Below are 14,132 nucleotides of genomic sequence, written 5' to 3'. Positions count from 1 at the left end.
TTATACCAGTGGTTCCCAAACCTTTTGGGCCACTGCCCCCTTGGTTCCACAAACTCAACCTCAGCGGCCCCTACCCTATCCAACAACACAGTTGAAGGGGTCCACTTCTAGCACCCCCCCCCCCGCTGCCCCTTTCCCTCTTAGTTCCCCCCTAGGTAATCCCATTGCCCCTCCAAGGGGTGGTACAGCCCACTTTGGGAACCACTGATTTATACCACCACCTTTCTTCCCAGTGGGAATCCACTCTTTTATTCTGACAACAACCCTGTGAGGCTGGGGCATTCTGGGGGTCCTTAGGAGAAGGCTGGAGCTCAACTCGGATACATTTGGCACATGCTTAGGGTTGCCAGTTCTAGGTTGGGAAATACTTGGAGATTTTGGGGGTGGAGCCTGAGAAGGGCAGGGTTTGGAGAGGGGAGGGACTTCAATGCCATAGAGTCCAATTGGCAAAGTGGCCATTTTCTCCAGGGAAACTGATCTTTGTCGCCTGGAAATCAGTTGTAATAGCCACCACCTGGAGGTTGGCAACCCTACACATATTCAAGGATTCGCATAAAAAAGGTCAGGTTGGAGAAGGACAATAAAACACTTAAGATGAAGGAATGCAGACATCTTGTCTCTACAACTAGATAAGCTAACTCTAAATCCTTCTCTGACAGTTTGGCCTGTTTCAAGGAGAGACCTAGAATTTATGTATATGATTTCTTTCTCTTACTTGTTTGAAGTTTAAGCATAACTGGGCAACAAAGCCAATAGACCAGAGAGCACTAATGCAATGTGGCTACAGCTAACTTTTATTTACAACTTTAATAGAAGAAATAGTTTTCCCCTCAATGCAACATGGTAGTGATGTTTGACTGCTGTTGGAAAATCACAAGTTGGGGGATCTCCTAGGTCCATTGTGGCCACCTTGCCACTTCTCACCCTCTTTTACCACCCATTTACTACTTATCACCCCCTTTTCCTGCCCCCTTGCTGCATTCCCTTTTCCTCAATCTCCATTTTTCACCCCTTTCTAGGGTTGCCAGCCTCCAGGTGGTAACTGGAGATCTCTCGTGATTACAGTTGATCTCCAGGTGACAGAGATCAGTTCACCTGGAGAAAATGCCCATTATTTTTTTCTTTTATTTCTGCTCAGGACAACTTGGCATCCGTAAGGAATGTAAAAAAGTGCAGTGCTGACCCAGAATAAATCATGATTTACTCTATCGGCTGGAGATCAGTTGTAATAGCAGGAGATCTCCAGCTAGTACCTGGAGTAGGGTTGCCAGGTCCCTCTTCTCAACCGGCGGGAGATTTTGGGGGCGGAGCCTGAAGGGGGCGGGGTTTGGGGAGGGGAGGGACTTCAATGCCATAGAGTCCAATGGCCAAAGCGGCCATTTTTCTCCAGGTGATCTGATCTCTATTGGCTGGAGATCAGTTGAATTAGCAGGAGATCTCCTGCTACTACCTGGCAGTTGGCAACCCTAACCTGGAGGCTGGCAACCCTACTCAGGGAACAAAGCTAACAGAGCATTTGCAGTCCAGCTTCTATCAGGGAAGGGAGAATTGACAGTTTCTATCCTGTCTGACTCCCTTCCCCCTACACTAAATTTGCATTATCTGTCTTCTACTCGCAGCCTAGGCCAAGTTCTCAAATAAGCTAAATACTGCAGTAGGCCCAGGCAAATGTTACCCACCCTTAAAGGATGAACGTTATTAGTGAAATGAATTGCAATTCCTTGTTCCATTACCGAAATACTCGGTGTACTTGGAAATGGTCCAGGGAAACATATGCTCTCTTCTAGTCACACTCCCCAGATCACTTGCTCCTTGGTCTGCAGTATTTATTTTAACAACTATGGAGAGGCTGTGAGAGATGCCATGATACAAGCAAGTCCTGGCACGGTTGCTCCTGATCTGTAACATGGACTATAGAAGCATTGCAATTTGACCTCATTAAACTGGGTTTCAGTTTTCATGAGAAGAAGGCCGCCAAGGAGTTTTCCTGTTTCGGCCCCTCGTGGAAAATCAGAAATTCGTTGTTCCATCCTTATGACTTGGAGGTAAAGCGCCTGCTGATGCTGAACTAAAAGGACTTCCAAATGCAGAACGTATTTAGCTTCAGTTTTAGACTTTTGATGATGGCAATACATAAGGGCTGGTTCACACCGTCAGCCACGACTTCCCATGAGATCATGGGCTTCGTTTCATCCACATCAAGGCAAGCATGCAAGGACTCTTGTGGAGGATATCTCACACCATTTGAAGTGGAAGTAGTCATTTACACATAGGGTTGCCAGTTCCCTTTTTGCAACCGGCGGGAGGTTTCTTGGGGGGCGGAGCCTGAGGAGGGCGGGGTTTGGGGAGGGGAGGGACTTCAATGCCATAGAGTCCAATTGCCAGAGGGGGCATTTTCTCCAGGTGAACTGATCTTTATCGGCTGGAGGTTGCCCCAAAAATCTCCCGCCGGTTGCAAAGATGGACCTGGCAACCCTAAGCATAGTTGCCCTGCTTCTTCTTCTTCAATGCAAGTTGCATGTGAAACCTAGGATCGTTGACATGTCTGCTGCTCACCATTTCCTGTTACACATGTTTAAACATGGCTGAAAAGCAGCAAAGAAATTAACTGGACAAATATGGATTTTCAGTTCCCTGCAACTGTTGTATTATGGGAGCCCTTTCAGGGATGAAACCCAGGAATCCTCTGTGCTTGCCAGCCCTCGAGTGCCTCTAACCCAATAAAAAAAGAAATAATGCGAGCCCTTCTGGATGTCATCTACTTAAATATCATTCATGGGGTGACTTTCCTTGACAGTAAAAATTTCACTGCAAACTTGGCAAAGCGGGATCTACCATCTTAATCTTCCTTAGATTTAAAGAGATGCTCAGTGTAGTGATTAATGGGGAGAAGGAAGAAGAGAAGATTAAGACTATGACTACTATGACAAAGTCACCCTTATGATTTGTGTGTGTTGGGGGGGGGGGTTTGCGCACAGAGGGAAGTGAACACTCCTGGGCTTATTGCAGCTGCTGCTACCAAGAGATGACAGAGCAGCCAGGTTGCTTTGCAAGAAGCTCCTTCGGAACGGGGGTCTCACTTTCTTGACATAAACACACAGCTGCCAGTGAGTCTTCTCTGCTGCTCTGGGAAGTGTGTGAAGGTCTTGCCAGGGAAGAGATACCTACAGGTAGGCCTCTTAGCTTCTCCTCTCGTAGTGACGCTCTGCATGCACTGTACAGATTTATGGCGGGTCAGACTCACTGAGTTTCAGAATCATGCTGGAAAGAACTGCTAATAATCACAACGGGCTACAGTTTGAATGTAGTCCTGTTCTGAACACTGTCCTTGTGCTGAGCAAGACAGCAGACAAGCTACTGTTGGGGGCGGTGTCGGGGGGGGAGAGTGCATTTTACTACTGATTCATGCTGAGTCTACACCAGGGCCAGATCTACATTTTTGAAGGGGGGCAAAAGTACAAAATGATGCCCCACCGAAGAAGAAGAAGAAGAAGAAGAAGAAGAAGAGGAGGAGGAGGAGGAGGAGGAGGAGGAGGAGTTGGTTTCTATATGCCGATTTTCTCCACCTTTTAAGGAGAATCAAACTGGTTTACAATCTCCTTCCGTTCCTCTCCCCACAACACACACCTTGTAAGGTAGGTGAGGCTGAGAGAGTTCAGAGAGAGCTGTGACTAGCCCAAGGTCACCCAGCTGGCTTCATATGTAGGAGTGGGGAAACCAACCCAGTTCACCAGATCAGAGTCCGCCACTCATGTGGAAGAGTGGAGAATCAAATCCGGTTCTCCAGTTTAGAGTCCACCACTCTTAACCACTACACCACACTGGCTCTCCATAAATACATATTTTTTTCTTTAATCTACAACTCTTTTAAATTATATAAAAAATTATGTTGACCTCTACGATCTGTTAATGAATAATTACACTTTTTACATTATTTTATCTATCTATAAATAGATTTGAATATTCTCTCTACTCCTCTGCACATATAAAAACCCACTATATATGTAAACCACCCTGTAGAGAAAGAGTAAGCTAGACATGTGAATTAATATAATCACAAATGTGATTTAATAAAACGAGGGCTGCAAGATTGAATCAAGAAGACCTTTGGAACAATTCAAGTCTGGGCACCCAGAAGGGTTGCTCCTAGGGTTGCCAGGTTCCTCTTTGCCAACGGCAGGAGGTTTTTGGGGCGGAGCCTGAGGAGGGCGGGATTTGGGGAGGGGAGGGACTTCAATGCCATAGAGTCCAATTGTCAAAGCTGCCATTTTCTCCAGATGAACTGATCTCTATCGGCTGGAGACCACTTGTAATAGCAGATCTCCAGCCACCACCTGGAGGTTGGCAACCCTAGTTGCTCCGACTCCTGCGCTGCAAAAAGCAGCCTGAAACTCCACAGGTGATATTTTCCTAGCATCGCGATACAGTTATGAAAAAAGTGTCCACCTAGGCACGGGGCAAATCCAATAAAATAATATTTTGTTTTAAACTCTGTAACCAAAGCTATATGACATTTGCTGGAACTTCTCTTGCAAAGCAATCCCCAGCTGAGAATTATGAAGCACACAGTGATTAGATCATTACTTTCCACTTAGTTTGGATAGAAGGCAGTGAAGAATGAACTTGGAATGAGAGCCTGTGCTGGGCAAGAAAGGCGACTTTCTCCCACTCGAGGCCACGAAGTTATCTTTGCAATGTCAAACTTGGCTGCTCTGCTGAAATGAAAAACCAGCCCCCTCACTTTGTAAATATGCTATCACACTCTTTATATGAAATGTTGGATTGGGCTCCTAAGACTGTAATTTGAGCAGCTGATCATAAACTGTCTAAGCCATTCTTCTTTCCTGGGATTCACTTGCTCCGAATCTGAAGATTGACTTACAGACTGTTACATAGCCGAGGATACCCAGGACAGATAGAAAGGTGCTTCGTAAATTTTGGCAAATCTACTTTCTTTCAAAGAGAACGAACCTATATCTTATAAGAGGTGTGGGGAAAGTGCATCATTATTTCAGTTTACAATCACCAGATCTCATCAATCAATCAATCCCTTTATTGGCATATTGGTTACAAAAGCAATCGTATAATGGATGTGAGGGCGATCTGGCTGCGACGTCTGTCACCCCATTGATCGCAAGGGTTGATTCAACTGATCTGGCTGGCTAGGCGGGTGTCCCCTACCTCCCTCACCGCTCCATGTGCGTCCCTCCCAAAGCTGCGCACTCGGTGGAAGAGGACGACCATCCCAGATAGAAGGAGTGTACCGTTCTTCGGTCAAGGGTATACGATAGCTTCGCTCCCCTGCTTAGAACCACCAAATCACATATAACGTTCATTTAAAAAAAAAAATCTGTTGTGGGATTGGGATGAGATTGCCAGGTTTGTTTTAGATTTAGAAATGCATCCCTTTCATGCTAACAACCCCTGACAGTGGAATCAGTTCAGTAAAACATAAACTTATCATTAGGGTCAAGCAACACATTACAGGGGAGATCCACAGTTGGATTTCATGTTTATGGCAAGTCATGTTTGAGACAGTTTTCTGTTTGCGTTGTTTCCTAACTTCTGCAAGCCTTGCCTGATTGCATTGTTATGGGATGTCTTGTGCTGTCTGATTGAATTGTTTTCTATGGTCCTTTATGCATGGGTACTTGGACTCATGTTCACCTCCAGACAGGCTTGGTTGTTCCTTGGAGTTATGCATGAGTTATGAGAGATGGCCTCAAGGCCAGCCCTCACAAATCTCTGGTCTTCCCGTTCCTGTTAAAACCCAATTCTTCGATCTCCCCTGAGATCAGCCCGGGTGAAATCTCCATGCATAAGCCAAAGCGCGGGACAAGGAAGCTGGGTGTGTGCGAAGACATTTTTTTCACAGTAGGCACTACAGCCAATTACAAAGCAGTGTTTCAAGGGACACTCAAATGCTTTCTGATTTTTTCTCCCACCTGGAGTTCTTTCTGAGCAGACATTTGCCCCAGTACTGGGTTTTAAAACGACACTTGAGTTTCTCTCCCCCCACCCCACATTCTGTTCCTTTTAAAGAGCCCCATTTGTGGTTTTTAACACACCACTTGGGTTTCTGCTGGAGGGAGAGGGCACCCGGGAGTTTTTCTCACAGCAAGCACCACAGCCAATTACAAAGCAACATTTTCAAGGGGCAGGGACTCATGTTTCCAGATTTGAGCTGATGAATTTGCTGGTGCATAGAATTTTTTGAATTCGCAAAAGAAAAGTGTTGGTCAAGCAAGCATCGAACCCCTATTTTTTTTATTCTGGTTTGAGTCTCAGTGAAAAAAGGCAGGAAAGAAATGAAGCAAATAAAATAAAATACCTTTACAAAGAGATCAGGAGAGGGATGGAACCAGGTGCCACGATAAGAGAAGGTGGGAAAGGCCATGTGTGAGGGTTTGTCTTTCCTGAACCCCACAAATTTGCTGCCACCAATAAATGTGAGGGTTTTTAATATTTCTTAAACCCCACACCTTGTCACCTTGTTTGTGTGAGGAGAAAGCTTCCCTTTCCTTCCCCCTGATGAAATTGAGAGGCTTGGAGGCTGTAGCTGATTTTATAAGAATGAAGATAAATTGAAGTTTATTACTTACAGAGAGGTAGATAGATTGATTGCTTTACTTCAAGAGAGGCACAAAGCTTAGTTGTTCAGGAACAGTTTAAATCTTTTTTTTAATATAAATTTTTATTGAAATTTCAAAAAGGACAAAAACACGCATAACAACACGATCATTCCCATTCATACAATATAATCCATAATAATAAAAATGCTGCATTTCAGCAGAGCAAGGCGCTTCCTACCGATACAATGTTGGAGGTGTGCACCTTGCACTTATAGAATGTGCCATCCTTAACTGAGCAGAATGGCCTGGTACTATGTACCTTTTATAGGATTGGTTCAAAGTATTTTGCCACCCCATGCGGTGCCACAAGAGATAACTCAGTCCTGGCCAGCAGTGGTACAGATCCAGACAGTGACCACAGATCCAAGCCATGCCCACCACCTTTTTCTGCTGTTCACTTGGAGGAAGCCAAGTCCCACTGGTGCTAAGAGTCCCTTCAGAGTTCACTTGGACCTAGCCAACAATGGTACAGGTGTGAAAGGTGACATCAGGTGTAAGTCATACTTATTATCTCCTCCCATGTGCTTAAGTCATACTTATCTCCTCCCATGTGCTTAAGTCATACTTATCTCCTCCCATGTTGCTTTCTGGAAGCCCCAGGGGCACTGCAAGCAACCTTAGGGACTTGCTTCAGACCCAGCTATGGTGATTTTTACCATAGAGATCTGGAGGATTCGTAGAGTGTCACACAACATGTATTGGTTAAGAGTGGTGTAGTGGTTAAGAGTGGTGGTTTGGAGCAATGGACTCTAATCTGGAGAACCGGGTTCGATTCCCCACTCCTCCACATGAGCAATGGATGCTAATCTGGTGAACCGAGTTGGTTTTCCCACTCCTACACTTAAGGCCATCTGGGTGACCTTGGGCTAGTCACAGCTCTCTCAGTCCCACCTACCTCACAGGGTGTCTGCTGTGGGGAGGGTAAGGGAAGGTGATTGTAAGCCGGTTTGATTCTCCCTTAAGTGGTAGAGAAAGTCAGCATATAAAAACCAACTCTTCTTCTTCTTTAGCTGGAAGGTGCGTCGTGAGACACCATTTCCCCTCACCTTCAGCAGCATGTCAGCACCCTCTCATTATAAGAAATGGCCCTGATCTTTTTAAAAACCATATTTACCACTGACTTATTTTGTTCATTCTCTTGTGGAATATGAAAAAGGCTGTAAGAGGCTTTGTGTGTGTCCATACCACAGTCCTAAAAATGTTATGTAAATAGTAGTTAGCGTTATGATTTGACTTTGACTTTCTTAATGGGGATATGTGACTTCGAAGGAAATTCTGTTACAAGCTCGCTGTGTACGACGAGAGAAAAATGATATTTTGCTGCAGCCTGTGTAACCATTTATCTGGTAACCCTCTGGTAACGTGAATCACAAAGCTCTAACCTAAGAAGTCTTTACGGCTATCTTGAGAAAGGCTTTTCACTTTCCCTTTGCAGAATTTTGCTGCATATGCAACATGCCACACACTGTCTTATTTTTAAAAGCAGGTCTCTGGCAAAACAGGGAAGGGAGGAGGGAGTCTGCCAAACTGATAGTATTCCTTTGAATGGAAACGGGGCGTTGACACAGAAGAAGGGGCAAGGCAACTCAACACCTGATTAGTACAAGGGATTTTATGCCGCATTCCAAGAATGTCTCATCTCGTCTTTCTGGTTCATACTCCAGAAATACTTGCAGCCCTGTGAATCCTGTTTCGATTGCAGATCTGTTTATCCATGCAGAATTCATATAGCTTAGGCCATCTTCAGGTTTTTGTTGTGGTAGACATGATGAGGACCCAGCTTGCTGGGGGTAAAGGAAAGATGACTGGGGAAGGCACTGGCAAACCACCCCGTAAACAAAGTCTGCCTAAGAAATGTCGGGATGTGACGTCACCCCATAGGTCAGGAATGACCCGGTGCTTGCACAGGGGACCTTTACCTTTAGACATGATATATTCATTCTGGTTTATAAACATACTGTCCTGTTGGAATGCACCTGTCCAAAGGCTTTATATATAGCATGATATGAAGAAACTCACCTAGAAAGCCATGGGTAGTGGCAAGCCAAGAGACTAACGTGTGCTAAAGCTGTTCATTTTTCTTGGCTTATTTGAGGTGGGAAAGTCTGAAGAATCTGGGGTTTGACACAGCACCTTGTTTTGGAAATGAAACACCCTTGGAGGCTACCTTCGGTTTCTGTGCCTTTTGCAGGAACTGCTGGTACTTTCCAGACTCTGTACTGTCATGAAAGCTGTACATCTATTGTGTTATTAGGAAGTAAGTAAGTAAGTAAGTAAGTAAGGAAGGAAGGAAGGAAGGAAGGAAGGAAGGAAGGAAGAAAGAAAGAAAGAAAGAAAGAAAGAAAGAAAGGAAGGAAGGAAGGAAGGAAGGAAGGAAGAAAGAAAGAAAGAAAGAAAGAAAGAAAGAAAGAAAGAAAGAAAGAAAGAAAGAAAGAAAGAAAGAAAGAAAGAAAGAAAGAAAGAAAGAAAGAAAGAGAAAGTCTAAACTTTTGGTCCTCCTTAAGTTTTGCAGCTGCTTCATTCCAAACGGGGTACATATCAAGTGATGGATACATTATCACATTCCCAGCCCTAAGTCCAACCTATTTTCAACACTAGGAAAAGAGGAGTTTGCAATATGCAACACTTCATACTTTAAAACCTGTGAATGTGTTTCCATTTAATACTTTCCCACAACAGCTAGCCATATGTAAGACAAAATTCATAAATTCACCAGGCCCCAACACAGGCAGGGGATCATAGTGGGGCTGGCACAGGTACTGAGTAGCTTGTGCGGATCAGGTAGATTAAATAAGCGCACCCAAGTCCCCCCCCCCAAATCTCTATATGGAAGCCCCTTTCAATAGCTCAGAGGGCGTATGCATTTCAGTATTTGCACATGTGGTTGTTTCCTAGAATGCTTTACAAAACCGATGAAACTTGTTCAGACACTCTATCTTACAGTCCTTCACCTTGGGAGAAACTTGGTGGAGTCGTCGCTTCTGTTTATGCATTTTCATACTAATGCTGTAATTTAATTACCTCTCTGTGTTCCCCTTTTATCTGCCCAAACAGCTGTTGGGATAACAGGCCCGTTTTCCATAAGCTTTAAATACCATATTGATGCTCTTTGCCAGATTAGAAATACTAGGATCAAAGAACAGCATATCTGAAATGCACATTGGTTTACATTGTTAGCTCCATTGGTAATATTTCCACAGACGATGGGGGTTGGGGAGAAAGGGAGAGACACTAAGGTCTTTGTGAAACACCTTATCACACAACACCCAAAACCTTTTTAGGAGCCTAGGCTTACCTTATCACACAACACCCAGAACTTTTTAGGAGTGTGGCCTTCTTTTTATCTGGCAGGGCTCCATTGCCTTCTGTACCTGCAACAGGCCAAAATTCATCAGGTTCATCTTTTCATGTCAATGTATCTCTATGGCAGAGAAAGAGCCGTAGAGCATTGCGTGCTGGCAATTCTAAAAATTAGGCCTTAATTATATGGATCGTTTCTTCTGATGGGATTTCTGTAAGTAGGGTGGATTTTCCTCGCCTCTTTCCTTCTCCTTTCAATTTAGTACCTGAGGCTAGTAGGGCAGTATTGGAAGAGTGGTTTTGAAAGGCTTCCCTTAGAGACATTTCCCTGGTCTAAATCCCCTTCCACAGCTACTATTACTTCTGCTGAGGAGAAAAATGCACCTGTATCCGTGGGGGAGAACTTTAGGTCAGAGAAATGGCGCTAGAGGATTTTCGTCGATCAGATTAGCAGACCCAAACGACTCCTTGGAAATTAAGAAAATATGTCCTGTGATGTGATTATGGATCTTCCACACCACATACATTTGTCCCTAGGATAATTATAGGCAAACGTCTTCTGCTAGTTTGTGTCACAGCCTTCAATATCATTTGAAGGACATATCAGAGACATGGGATTACTATGAACCAGTCCAGACTTCATTTTGGCTATGAAAATCTGTATCCCAGAACAAATCTCTGACCTTCTGATCACAGATAGTAAGTTTTCTCACTCTGATCTATGTTACTGGTTGCCAGCAGTGGGGAAACTCATTATGTAATGTCCCTCAGTCATAGGGTAAGCCTTGTTTCATGATATGGCCATGAGATTGGAAACTTGCTGCAGGGGTGTTGAGCCCTGTGGTGAAAATAAAATCTAGATCAGTTTTATATCTGCCTATGGGAGAGACATTTCCAAATAATTCAATAATGTGGGATTATTCTGCCAGTCAGTTTTGTTTCCTATTCACATGCCTAAATAAGGAATTGCACTTGATCGACAGGAGATGTCTATTCACAGCCTTCAATCCATAAACACTGGCATTAATTCAGGAAACTTTTAAGGCTTTGATCTCAGGCATTTAACTCAGGCTCCGGTAATATGACTTGTTTATTAATTCATCCCCAGTGTAAATTTGCCATTGCAGTATCCGGCTGAGTAAAGGTCTAAAAAAGACTGCTTGTAGGAATCTAGTATATATGCAGCACAGCCTTCTTTCTATAAAGATTGGATCCAGATACAATATCATTCACCAATAACATCCCTGTTTTAGCTATTAAGATTCAGTCCTTGAAATGAATTCCCTGCATTTTGCCCGTGTTTTCAGAGACCTGTTTTATCTCGAATTTCAAAATGTGGATCGCTGGTATGCCACAGCAGGGCACCTTTGATGTCTTAAATATTCTTCTCCTAAAATAAGAATGTCGCCGATTGTTGCTGATTGCAATTTATCTGGTTGATAAGATGATCAACCAGACAATGTGAGTGTGTGGGTTATTGGTACTTGAATAGTCATTGGTCTTTTATGGAGGGCCACTGCCGGTCTGAGTAGACAATATTGACTTTGATGGACCAAGGGTCTGATTCAGTATAAGGCAGCTTCGTGAGTTCATGTGTTCATGCATGGCTGTTTCACTCACCGTCATCCCTCCGATGACTTCGGGTCTTTGTGTTGATTATGCACGCCGTTTCCAACCATCAGAACTCGCCTTGCTTTCCCCCTGTGTTTCCCTGTGTTTTGCTCGTGTTTTCAGAGACCTGTTTTGTCTCAAATTTCAAAATGTGGGGAAATGCAGGGGGAGAGAGAGGCAACCTCTGATAGTTGGAAACGGCATGCATAATCAACACAAAGACCTGAAGTTGTCAGAGGGTTGACGGCGAGTGAAACAGCCATGCATAAAAGACCCATTGAGAATGCATGATTCATTTCAAGGATTGAATCTTAACAGTTAAAACAGGGATGTTATTGGTGAATGATATTGTAGCTGGTCAAATTGTGTGGCTTGGAAAAGCTTTCTGGGAAATCCGTCTCCACCGCTCCTTTCCCCCAAAAGTTTTGGGGTCGTCCCCCCTTATCATTTCAGTTGTATTTATTCTGCATGGTACTGCAAAAAAAAAAAAAAATAGTATTCCTGGTGGGGATCAGGTGTGACTCGTGATTTGGCGGGTGACAGCACTGGACAGTCCCTCCTCTTTACTTTTTGCGCAGGCGCTTTAGTGCTTCTGCACAGTCACATTAAACTCCCAACTCAAAATGGATGCTCAAATCCAGAGCACCTACCTCCATATGTTTAGGAACACCAACATGTATTTAACACCAACACCAGCACTAAAATCTAGTAATACAAAATGCATGCTTAGACCTGAGCTTTTGCTCATTTTCTGATAGGCCATAGTCTCAATGACAGCCATTTTGTGGTTGGATACATCCCCGAGAACCATGGCAGCATTTTGTGGAGGTGCCCACTAACTGTTCTCAAAATACTACAATAATCCACAGCCTGTGGGTATTCCTGCCATAAATGAGTGCAGATATTCTGATCTTAACTCTGAATTATATTTAACTATTGTATTAAGAGAGTCAAACTGGTTTCCGATCAATGTCATGAGAGAATTCACACAGAACTTGAACATCCATACAGAGATGCAGGACAGAGATTAAATATCCATACATATCCATACTAGTGTTTTCCAGATTATGTAGTCGTGGCCTGTTTCATTCCTAGCATATTATGCTCATGTTCTTGCTTCATGCTCTAATAGCATGACAATGTGAGGCTTGCCAAGATCTGAGCTAAACCCTTGGGACATCTTTCCTGGGTGGTGTCTATCATCACCTCTAAAGAAATATGCTCCACAGAAAGCAAATATTTTTATAGGCAACAATAAAAGTAAATGTAGCGTGCATTTAGGTTGAAATAATCCCCAATAAAAGAATACTGACAGCATGATCCTGTGAAATGGATTTGCTGCCACTCAAGGTTTAAGTGACTTCCCATATGCAGGGTCAAGATTTTGTTTTCTCCCAGGATACAGAATGGGTTGTTTCCTCTATAGCAGTGGTTCCCAAAGTGGGCAGTACCACCCCCTGGGGGAACAGTGGGATTACCTAGGGGGGCACTAAGAAGCAAGGGGGCGCTAGAGGTGGGCCCCTTCAACTGTGGTGTTCACTAATTTACAATAGATCAAGCTATGGCACTGTGCTGGCAAATTTGGTGGAAACTATCAGAATTTTTTTCCAGTCTTTGAAGAGCCGGTACCACTGGTTCAAGTTCATCAGTTCTGTTGAACAAATTTCAACTAAAAAGTTTTAATTTGATTTTGAATAGATGTGCAATTAATTGTCACTGTTTTGAAATTTATTGTTCTTATCTTCTTTAGTCATGCATACCCCTATTTTGAATACCCCTCTTTTGAATAATGGATTTTTATAGGGTAGGGTAGGAGGCACTGAGGCTGAGTTTGTGGAACCAAGGGGGCGGTGGCCCGAAAGGTTTGGGAACCTCTGCTCTATAGCATGTGGATAATCTGGAGATATGTATTCAAGATGTTCTCTTTCTAGGCTTATGACAAATATTCAGGATGCTGATGAGTAGATAGGTTGGTTTCATGGCTAGGGAGTTAGACTAGACAATATGGTGCTTTGTTGTGTGATATCTTGGGAGCCCTGAGTGGGTGGAAAAGCAGCATAGAAGTATTTTAAATAAAATAAGACCAACAAACCCCTCTGCGGGCTTTAGTCAAGAGTCCAAAAAGGGACTCTGCTTCCAGAGCTGACAATAGAGACTTATTGCCTTTAAGCTAAAGAACAGTGTGGGGTGGTTCTGTTTTTTCACAGCCGGTATTGTTTTGTCTGTAAATCAAGAACCAGATATGGAAACCATGTATTACATTGGCTGGCTTACCTTGGTGGAAATTCTTGCCAAGTCCAATTTCTACGTACCCTACAGATGGTTGGTTTTCAGTGCAGTCCTAGGCAGAGTTGAAATTAGTGGGTTTAGGATTGCACTGCTAGCCTGTATTGATTGAGTTTATGGCCTTTTGCTCCTTGAGTACATAGGATGGGATCTAAGTCTCTTTCTACTGATTCAGCAACCCAAGTTACAGCATTGTAACTTCCCTTCCCCACAACAGACACCCTGTGAGGTAGGTGGGGCTGAGAGTGTGTGACTAGCCCAAGGTCACCCAGCTGACTTCAAGTGTAGGAGTGGGGAAACCAA

This window comes from Euleptes europaea, chromosome 16 (genome assembly GCF_029931775.1).
Source record: "Euleptes europaea isolate rEulEur1 chromosome 16, rEulEur1.hap1, whole genome shotgun sequence".
Classification (NCBI taxonomy): domain Eukaryota; kingdom Metazoa; phylum Chordata; class Lepidosauria; order Squamata; family Sphaerodactylidae; genus Euleptes; species Euleptes europaea.
Note: the sequence above shows the minus strand (reverse complement) of the source record.